At 37.4% G+C, this 10,891-nt stretch overlaps 1 non-coding gene across 1 annotated transcript; it reads right to left on the bottom strand.

The window, feature by feature from the left end:
• Nucleotides 1-6,674: 6,674 nt before the first annotated feature.
• LOC148555071 (small nucleolar RNA R71) lies at nucleotides 6,675-6,778 on the bottom strand. The gene has a single exon (XR_015888157.1). It is a non-coding gene; the product is annotated as a small nucleolar RNA R71 (small nucleolar RNA).
• Between the last annotated feature and the right edge of the window lie 4,113 nt (nucleotides 6,779-10,891).

Below are 10,891 nucleotides of genomic sequence, written 5' to 3' on the forward strand. Positions count from 1 at the left end.
CTTATCTGAAATTCTCACCAATGAATTACATAAGTACCTCTATCCTATATTTTATTCATATTTTTATTATCAATTCACCATAACCATTTGAATCCGCCTGACTGAGATTTACAAGGTGACCATAGCTTGCTTCAAGCCGACAATCTCCGTGGGATCGACCCTTACTCACGTAAGGTTTATTACTTGGACAACCTAGTGCACTTGCTGGTTAGTTGTGCGAAGTTGTGACAAAGAATTGAGATTATGATTGTGCGTACCAAGTTGTTGGCGCCATTGAGATCACAATTTCGTGCACCAGACTTCCTTCATCGACCGCTATGGGAATCATGGATTCTATGCTATAAGCAAGTTGAAATAGAAATTCTCCGGTTCTAGAGTGGAGAGTTGTCCAATATATCCATAGGACTTGAGGGAGCTCCTCTGCCCGTGCTCCTTTCATATTTTGTAGCCTTCTTTTGAGCCCTGCCAATATGACTTTGTATGCAGCTTCTGCTTGTCCATTGGCTTGAGGGTGCTCTATTGATGTGGATTGATGTTTGATCTTAAGGGGCTTGCCAACAAGCTTCTGAAGGTCAAATCAGTGAACTGAATATCATTGTCTGTAATGATGGAGTATAGGACTCCAAATCAGGTGACAATATTTTTGTAGAGAAATTTTTGACTTCTTTGAACTATGATGGATGCCAAAAGTTCTTCCTCAATCCTTAGTGAACTAGTCAATCTCTGCTATGAGGTATTTCACCTGTCCGAGTGCTTAAAGAAATGGCCTGAGCAAGTCTAAACCCCATTTTATGAAAGACATGGTGAAGTGATGCTTACGAGCTCTTTTGGTAATGCTACATGAAAGTTGGCATGCATTTGACAAGGTGGGCGCTTCTTGATGAAGTCAGCCACTTTCCTCTGCAAGGACGGCCAATAAAAACCAGCTCGTAACACCTTCTTAGCTAGTGACCTTGCTCCTAGATGATTTTCGCAGATGCCACTGTGGATTTTGTCTAAGACTTCTTCTGTTTTGGAGGTCAGAACACACTTTAGTAGGGTTGTAGATACTCTTCTTCTATAGAGGACTTTAGGAACCAGAATATAGTTTTGTACTTCCCTTACAAGTCTCCTTGACTCCCTTTCTTCTTTAAGGAGGACATCAAACTTGAGATATTCGATGATGGGAATCATTTACCCTATGTTTAAATTAGAGATCGACTGATAATGTGTGAAGAGTTTTCAGGATCAGACTTCTGTTATGGCCGCCTAGCTTGGTGCTAGCCTGTTTGGAGAGAGCATTAACTCGGTAGTTGAGTTCCCAGATTATATGCTTGATCTCTACTTCTTGGAATTGGGCTAGCTATTCTAGTGTTTTCTCCAAGTACCTCTTCATGTTAGGATATTTGGCTTGGTAATCCCCATTTATCTGAAAGGTTATCACGTGAAAGTCACCAAACGCTGTGACTTTCGATGTTCTGGCCTCTTTGCCTAGCCTTAAGCCCGCGAGTATGGCTTCGTATTTAGCTTCAATGAAAGCTCTACCCGAGTTCCTTCTTCATTCTTAAGAATAATTCCTGCCCAACTACTAGCTTTATTTGATGAGCCGTCCACATACAGATTCTAGGTTGTAGAACTCCCTTGTATTTCTCCTGCGTATTCAACTAAGAAGTCACCCAGGTATTGGAACTTGATGGCTGTCTGAGCTTTATACTTCAAATCGAACTCAGACAGTTTCACAATCCATTGTATCATTCACCCTGCAATATCCATCTTTTGGAAGATATGCTTCATGGGTTGGTTAGTTTGGAATTTAATGGTGTGAGCTTGGAAATAAGGTTGCAATCTTCTATAGGCTAAAACAGGGGAATAGGTGTCTCAATTTTTGACAGGTCCGGATCACTGCCAGTCATCAAGTGTCACTTCTCAGTAACCCTATAAAACTCTAGACTCAATAATATTTACTACATATGAGCCTTTCGTACTAACAGAATCGCGTATGTTAGCTTATTTTTATCATATGCTTTTCTTAACAAACCCGTTAGCAACAACCAAAAACATCATCAAAGATATACAATATAAAATAAATACCAAACTAATAGCAAAATCTAAAGCAACAAGATTACAGAAAACTCTCATACTTATATACATCTCAAGTTAGTTCATACAAACTTGACATATTTAGTTACACACACACACACACACACACACACACACACGCACACACACACACACACAACTGACAACTTTTCAGATACCTGGTTCATATAGAAAATTCCTAAGCTGGTACTCGGACTACAAGAAAAGAAAATATCAAGTTCTATCCCTCAAAAATACTACAGAAGTGAGGGAAAGCAAAGTCTAAGGAATGAAGACCATCTAACCTACATTCTTTTCACTGTCGAGGCACAAGTCTGTAGACCTCATCTCAGGACTAGTCTCAAGCATCTCCTGTAGGGTCTGAAAACACATGCTCCTCTGGTACCTTTCTAAATATAACTCCAGTGGTGGCAGGGAAGTCGGAATCCTCCATCTGTGGGGAAAAGGAAAAAGGAAGGGGTGAGAACCTATATGGTTCCCAGTAAGGTGTAGCACGGAAAACCTATCTCTCTCGTAAGATCTAGAGTTCTGATTCTAGTGTAATGAATCACTTACTAAATCTCTTGGCTATTGATGAGCGGATAATTTATACCCTTTTTAGCATTGTTTTTACATAGTTTTTAGTATGTTTTAGTTACTTTTTATTGTATTTTTATTAGTTTTTATGCAAAAATCACATTTCTAGATTTTACTATGATTTTGTGTGTTTTTCTATAATTTCAAGTATTTTCTGGCTGAAATTGAGGGACCTGAGCAAAAATCTGATTCAGAGGCTAAAAAAGGACTGCTGATGTTGTTGGATTCTGACCCTCCTACACTCGAAGTAAATTTTCTGGAGCTACAGAAGCCCAATTGGTGCGCTCTCAATTGCGTTGGAAAGTAGACATCTTGGGCTTTCCAGAAATATATAATAGTCCATACTTTTATCGAGATTTGATGGCCCAAACTGGCGTTCAAACGCCCACCTGAGACCCTTTTATGGAGTAAAACGCCAGAACTGGCACCCAAGCTGGCGTTTAACTCCAAGAATAGCCTATGCACGTGAAAGCTTTAATGCTCAGCCCAAGCACACACCAAGTGGGCCCCGGAAGTAGATTTCTGCACTATCTGTACTTAGTTACTTATTTTCTATAATCCCTAGTAACTAGTTTAGTATAAATAGTACTTTTACTATTATATCTTTGGTGTTTTGGAACACATTTTATATTGTTGTTCACGTTTGGAGGCTGGCCTCACGGCCATGTCTAGACCTCCTTTCACTTATGTATTTTCTATGGTGGAGTTTCTACACCCCATAGATTAAAGTGTGGAGCTCTGCTGTTCTTCATGAATTAATGCAAGTACTATTATTTTTTCTTTCAATTCACGCTTACTTCTTATCGAAGATATACTCTCGTACTTAATTCAGTTAATTCAGAATGAAGGGGTGACCCGTGATAATCACCCACTATCTTCGTTACTCGCTTAGCCAAGATCTGCGTGCGTGACAACCACAAAGCGGTCTACATGATGTTCAACGTAGTCATTGGACGACAGCCGGAGTATATTCTCTTGGGTCTCTAATACACGGACCGAGTCCGTGAGATTAGGATCTTCGTGGTATAAGCTAGAACCATTGGCAGCATTCCTGAGATCCAGAAAGTTTAAACCTTGTCTGTGGTATTCCGAGTAGGATCTGGGAAGGGATGACTGTGACGAGCTTCAAACTTGCGAATGTTGGGTGCAGTGACAGTGTGGAAAAGGATAAGGGTCCTATTCCGATGCTTGTGAGAACCGACAGATGATTAGCCGTGCGGTAGCTGTACCTGGTATTTTTCATCCAAGACAAGAAATCCGACAGTTGATTAGCCGTGCAGAGATCGTACCTGGTATTTTTCATCCGAGAGGATCATACAGCTTGCCATGGAAGGGAGCACGCATGGTTGGAAGAAGACAATAGAAAAGCAGAGGTTCAGAAGCAACAAAGCATCTCCAAACATTTATCTGAAATTCCCACCAATGAGTCACATAAGTATCTCTATTTTACTTTATGTTTTATTTATCTTTTAATTATCAAAACCTCATAACCATTTGAATCCGCCTGACTAAGATTTACAAGATGACCATAGCTTGCTTCAAGCCGACAATCTCCGTGGGATCGACCCTTACTCACGTAAGGTTTATTACTTGGACGACCTAGTGCACTTGCTGGTTAGTTGTACCAGAGTTGTGAAAAGTGTGATCACAATTCCGTGCACCAAGTTTTTGGCGCCATTGCAGGGGATAGTTCGAGTTTGGACAACTGACGGTTCATCTTATTGCTTAGATTAGGTAATTTTATTTTATGTTTAAGCTTTTTATTTTTATTTTCGAAAAATTCAAAAAAAAATTGTTCTTCAGAGTTTTTAAGAATGAATTCTAGAGCTTTATGAGATATGTTGAAGCCTGGCTAGATGTTAAGCCATGTCTAATCTTTTGGACCGAGGTTTCCACTTTCCATTGTAGAAAGAACATGTCTGTAATTGTTATGCTAAAGCTTGGCTGGCCATTTGGCCATGTCTAATTCTATTGGACCGAAGCTTTAGACTAACATTGCACGAATCCTAGAATTCTTATTAAAAATTTTGAATTTCTTTATTTTCTTTTTCCAAAATAATTTTCGAAAAATACAAAAAAAAATTTATAAAACCATAAAAAACCAAAAATTTTGTGTTTCTTGTTTGAGTCTTGTGTTAAATATAAGTTTGGTGTCAATTACATGTTTTTAATTTTCCTTGAATTTTCGAAAACTCATCATGTGTTCTTCTTTGATCTTCAAGTTGTTCTTGATGATTTTTCTTGTTTGATCTTTAATTTTTCTTGTTTTGTGTCTTTTCTTGTTTTTCATATGCATTCTCGAATTCATAGTGTCTAAACATTAAAAATTTCTAAGTTTGGTGTCTTGCATGTGTTTCTTTTCTTAAAAATTTTCAAAAATATGTTATTGATGTTCATCATGATCTTCAAAGTGTTCTTGGTGTTCATCTTGACATTCAAAGTGTTCTTGCATGCATTATTTGTTTTGATCTTAAATTTTTATGTCTTGTGTCATTTTGTTGTTTTTTTCTCTTTCTTCATTAATTCAAAAAAATCAAAAATAATATCTTTTCCTTATTTCACTCATAAATTTCAAAATTTTGGGTTGACTTAGTCAAAAATTTTTAAAATTTAGTTGTTTCTTGTTAGTCAAGCCAAAATTTCAATTTAAAAATTATATCTTTTCAAATCTTTTTCAAAATCAAATCTTTTTCATTTTTCTTTCATGTTTTTCGAAAATTCTTCAAAATATCTTTTTCAAAAATTTTTTTATTTTTATTTCATAATTTTCGAATTTATTGCTAACATTTAATGTTTTGATTCAAAAATTTCAAGTTTGTTACTTTCCTGTTAAGAAAGCTTCAATCTTTAAATTCTAGAATCATATCTTTTAGTGTCTTGCTAATCAAGTCATCAACTTTAATTTTCAAAATCAAATCTTTTTCAAAATAAATTTCAATCATATCTTTTTCAAAACTTAATTTCAAAATCTTTTTCTAACTTCTTATCTTTTCAAAATTTATTTTCAAATATTTTTCAATTAACTACTTGACTTTTTGTTTGATTTTAAAAGTTTACTATTTCTTATCTTTTTCAAAACCACCTAACTACTTTTCTCTCTCTAATTTTCGAAAATCACTAAGCACTTTTTCAAAATTCTTTTTAATTAACTAATTATTTTCAATTCTAATTTTATTTTATTTTCCTTCTTAAATTTCGAATTCTAACTCATAATTAAAATAAAAACAAAAATATTTTTCTTTTCTTTTAATTAAAAATTCGAATACACACACTCTCTCTCATCTCTTTCTATTTATTTTATTTATTTACTAACACTTCTCTTCTACTTATAATTCGAACTCTTTCCCTCTCTCTGTGTTCGAATTCTTCTTCTTCTCCCTTCTTCATTCTATTCTTCTATTCTTCTACTCACATAAAGGAATCTCTATACTGTGACATAGAGGATTTCTCTTCTTTTCTGTTCTCTTCTTTTTCACATGAGCAGGAACAAGGATAAGGACATCCTTGTTGAAACTGATCCTGAACCTAAAAGGACTCTAAAGAGGAAGCTAAGAGAAGCTAAAGCACAATACTCTGGAGAGGACCTTACAGAAATTTTAGAAAAAGAAAAAGATATGGCAGCCGAAAACAACAACAATGGTGGAGATGCAAGGAAGATGCTTGGTGACTTTACTGCACCAACTTTTGACTTCTATGGAAGAAGCATCTCAATTCTTGCAATTGGAGCAAACAACTTTGAGCTTAAGCCTCAGTTAGTTTCTCTAATGTAGCAGAATTACAAGTTTCATGGACTTCCATTGGAAGATCCTCATCAGTTCTTAGCTGAATTCTTGCAAATCTGTGACACTATTAAGACCAATGGGGTTAATCCCGAGGTCTACAGACTTATGCTTTTCCCCTTTTTTGTAAGAGACAGAGCTAGAATATGGTTGGACTCACAACCTAAAGAAAGCCTGAACTCTTGGGAAAAGTTGGTCAATGATTTCTTGGCCAAATTCTTTCCACCTCAAAAGTTGAGCAAGCTCAGAGTGGAAGTCCAAACCTTCAGACAAAAGGAAGGTGAATCCCTCTATGAAGGTTGGGAAAGATACAAGAAATTGATCAGAAGGTGTCCTTCTGACATGCTTTCAGAATGGAGCATCTTATGTATATTCTATGATGGTCTATCTGAATTGTCCAAGATGTCATTGGACCACTCTGCTGGTGGATCTCTTCATCTGAAGAAAATGCCTGCAGAAGCCCAGGAACTCATTGAAATGGTTACAAATAACAGTTCATGTATACTTCTGAAAGAAATCCTGTGAATAATGGGATGACTCAGAAGAAAGGAGTTCTTGAGATTGATACTCTAAATGCCATATTGGCTCTGAATAAAATATTGACTCAGCAAGTCAATATGATTTCTCAGAATCTGACTGGAATGCAAGCTGCATCCGGCAGTACTAAAGAAGCCTCCTCTGAAGGAGAAGCTTATAACCCTGAGAATCCTGCAATGGAAGAGGTGAATTACATGGGAGGATCCTATGAAAACACCTATAATCCTTCATGGAGAAATCATCCAAATTTCTCATGGAAGGATCAACAGAAGCCTCAACAAGGCTTTAATAATAACAATGGTGGGATAAATAGGTTTGGCAATAGCAAGCCTTTTCCATCATCTTTTGAGCAACAGACAGAGAATTCTAAGCAGAGCCTCTCTGACTTAGCAACCATAGTCTCTGATCTATCTAAGACCACTCTCAGTTTCATGACTGAAACAAGGTCCTCCATCAGAGATTTGGAGGCACAAGTGGGTCAGCTGAGTAAAAAAGTTACTGAAACTCCTCCTAGTACTCTCCCAAGCAATACAGAAGAGAATCCAAAAAGAGAGTGCAAGGCCATCAATATAACCAACACGGCCGAACCTATAAAGGAGGAAGAGGCAGTGATTTCCAGTGAGGAAGACCTCAATGGACGTCCACTGACCACTAAGGAGTTCCCTATTGAGGAACCAAAGGAATCTGAGGCTCATATAGAGACCATAGAGATTCCACTGAACTTACTGTTGCTATTCATGAGCTCTGATGAGTATTCTTCCTCTGAAGAAGATGAAGATATTGTTGAAGAGCAAGTTGCTCAGTATCTAGAAGTAATCATGAAGCTGAATGCCAAGTTATTTGGTAATGAGACTTGGGAGGATGAACCTTCATTGCTCATTAATGAACTGAATGCCTTGGTTCAACAGAAATTACCTCAGAAGAAACTAGATCCCGGAAAGTTCTTAATACCCTGTATCATAGGCACCATGACCTTTGAGAAGGCTCTGTGTGACCTAGGGTCAGGAATAAACCTCATGCCACTCTCTGTAATGGAGAAACTAGCAATCTTTGAGGTACAAGCTACAAGAATCTCACTAGAGTTGGCAGACAAATCAATGAAACAGGCTTATGGACTTGTAGAGGATGTCTTAGTGAAGGTTGAAGGCCTGTACATCTATCCCTGCTGACTTCATAATCCTAGACACTGGGAAGAATGAGGATGAATCCATTATCCTTGGAAGACCCTTCCTAGCCACAGCAAGAGCTGTGATTGATGTGGACAGAGGAGATTCAGTCCTTCAATTGAATGAGGACTACCTTGTGTTTAAGGATTGGTGCACAAATTGTGAATCACACTTTTCACAACTCGTACCACTAACCAACAAGTGCACTGGGTCGTCCAAGTAATACCTTACGTGAGTAAGGGTCGATCCCACGGAGATTGTTGGTTTGAAGCAAGCTATGGTTATCTTGCAACTCTTAGTCAGGATATTAATTTGTGATTATCAGTTGACTTGCAAATGAACAAGAAAGCATGAATTAAAGGTTACTTGTTATGCAGTAATGGAGAATGTGTTGGGGTTTTGGAGATGCTTTGTCTTCTGAATTTCAGCTTTTCTCTTGTATTCCTCTTCCCTCATGCATGCAAAAGTGCAAAGTTCCTTCCTGTGTGTTGGTGGATCACCGTTGTCAATGGCTACCATCCGTCCTCTCAGTGAAAAGGGTCCACGTGCGCTGTCATTACACGGCTAATCATCTGTCAGTTCCCACTCATGCTGGAATAGAATCCATTGATCCTTTTGCGTCTGTTACTACGCCCAACACTCGTGAGTTTGAAGATCGTCACAGCCATCCAAACCCAGAATCCTACTTGGAATACCACAGACAAGGTTTAGACTTTCCAGATTCTCATGAATGCCGCCATTAATCTAGCTTATACCACAAAGATTCTGATTAAGGAATCTAAGAGATACTCATTCAATCTGATGTAGAACGGAGGTGGTTGTCAGACACACGTTCATGGATTGAGGAAGGTGATGAGTGTCACGGATCATCACCTTCTCTACAATTAAGCGCGAATGAATATCTTAGATAGGGACACGCATGTTTGAATGGAAAACAGAAATATGTGCATTAATTCATCGAAACACAGCAGAGCTCTTCACCCCCAACAATGGAGTTTAGAGACTCATGCCGTCAGAGATTACAAATTTCAGATCTAAAATGTCATGAGATGCAAAATAAATCTCTAAAAGTTGTTTAAATACTAAACTAGTAACCTAGGTTTACAGAAAATGAGTAAACTATGATAGATAGTGCAGAAATCTACTTCTGGGGCCCACTTGGTGTGTGCTGGGGCTGAGACTTAAGCTTCTCACATGCCTGGGCTGTTTTGGGCATTCAATGCCAGGTTGTAACCTGTTTCTGGCGTTGAACTCTAACTTGTAACTTGTTTCTGGCGCTGGACGCCAGACTGCAACATAGAACTGGTGTTGAACGCCAGTTTACGTCATCTATCCTTGCGCAAAGTATGGACTATTATATATTACTGGAAATCCCTGGATGTCTACTTTTCAACGCAATTGAGAGCGCGCCATTTGGAATTTTGTAGCTCCAGAAAATTCACTTTGAGTGCAGGGAGGTCAGAATCCAACAGCATCGGCAGTCCTTTTTCAGCCTGAATCAGATTTTTGCTCAGCTCCCTCAATTTCAGCCAGAAAATATCTAAAATCACAAAAAAACACAAAAACTCATAGTAAAGTCCAGAAATGTGATTTTTAATTAAAAACTAATAAAAATATACTAAAAACCAACTAAATCATACTAAAAACTAAGTAAAAACAATGCCAAAAAGCGTATAAATTATCCGCTCATCACAACACCAAACTTAAATTGTTGCTTGTCCCCAAGAAACTAAAAACAAAGTAGGATAAAAAGAAGAGAATATACAATAAATTCCAAAAACATCTATGAAGATCAGTGTTAATTAGATGAGCGGGGCTATTAGCTTTTTGCTTCTAAACAGTTTTGGCATCTCACTTTATCCTTTGAAGTTCAGAATGATTGGCATCTATAGGAACTCAGAATTTAGATAGTGTTATTGATTCTCCTAGTTCAGTATGTTGATTCTTGAACACAGCTACTTTATGAGTCTTGGTCGTGGCCCTAAGCACTTTGTTTTCCAGTATTACCACCGGATACATAAATGCCACAGACACATAACTAGGTGAACCTTTTTCAGATTGTGACTCAGCTTTGCTAGAGTCCCCAATTAGAGGTGTCCAGGGTTCTTAAGCACACTCTTCTTTTTGCTTTGGACCTCGACTTTAACCACTCAGTCTCAAGTTTTCACTTGACACCTTCACGCCACAAGCACATGGTTAGGGACAGCTTAGTCTAGCCGCTAAGGCCAGGATTTTATTCCTTTTGGCCCTCCTATCCACTGATGCTCAAAGCCTGGGATCCTTTTTATTACCCTTGCCTTTTGGTTTTAAGGGCTATTGGCTTTTTGCTCTTGCCTTTTGGTTTAAAGAGCTTTTGGCTTTTTCTGCTTGCTTTTTCTTTTTCTTGCTCTCTCTTTTTTTTTTTTTTGCATTTTTTTTCTGCAAGCTTTGTTCTTCACTGCTTTTTCTTGCTTCAAGAATCATTTTTATGATTTTTCAGATTATCAAATAACATTTCTCCTTTTTCATCATTCTTTTAAGAGCCAACAATTTTAACATTCATAAACAACAAATTCAAAAGACATATGCACTGTTCAAGCATTCATTCAGAAAACAAAAAGTATTGCCACCACATCAAAATAATTAAACTATTTTAAAATTCAAAATTCATGTACTTCTTTTTCTTTTTCAGAAAATAATTTTCATTTAAGAAAGGTGATGGATTCATAAGACATTCATATCTTTAAGACATAGACACTTAGATACTAGTGATCA

Source organism: Arachis ipaensis, chromosome B6 (assembly GCF_059453495.1).
Source record: "Arachis ipaensis isolate K30076 ecotype BB chromosome B6, ASM5945349v1, whole genome shotgun sequence".
Taxonomy (NCBI): Eukaryota; Viridiplantae; Streptophyta; class Magnoliopsida; order Fabales; family Fabaceae; genus Arachis; species Arachis ipaensis.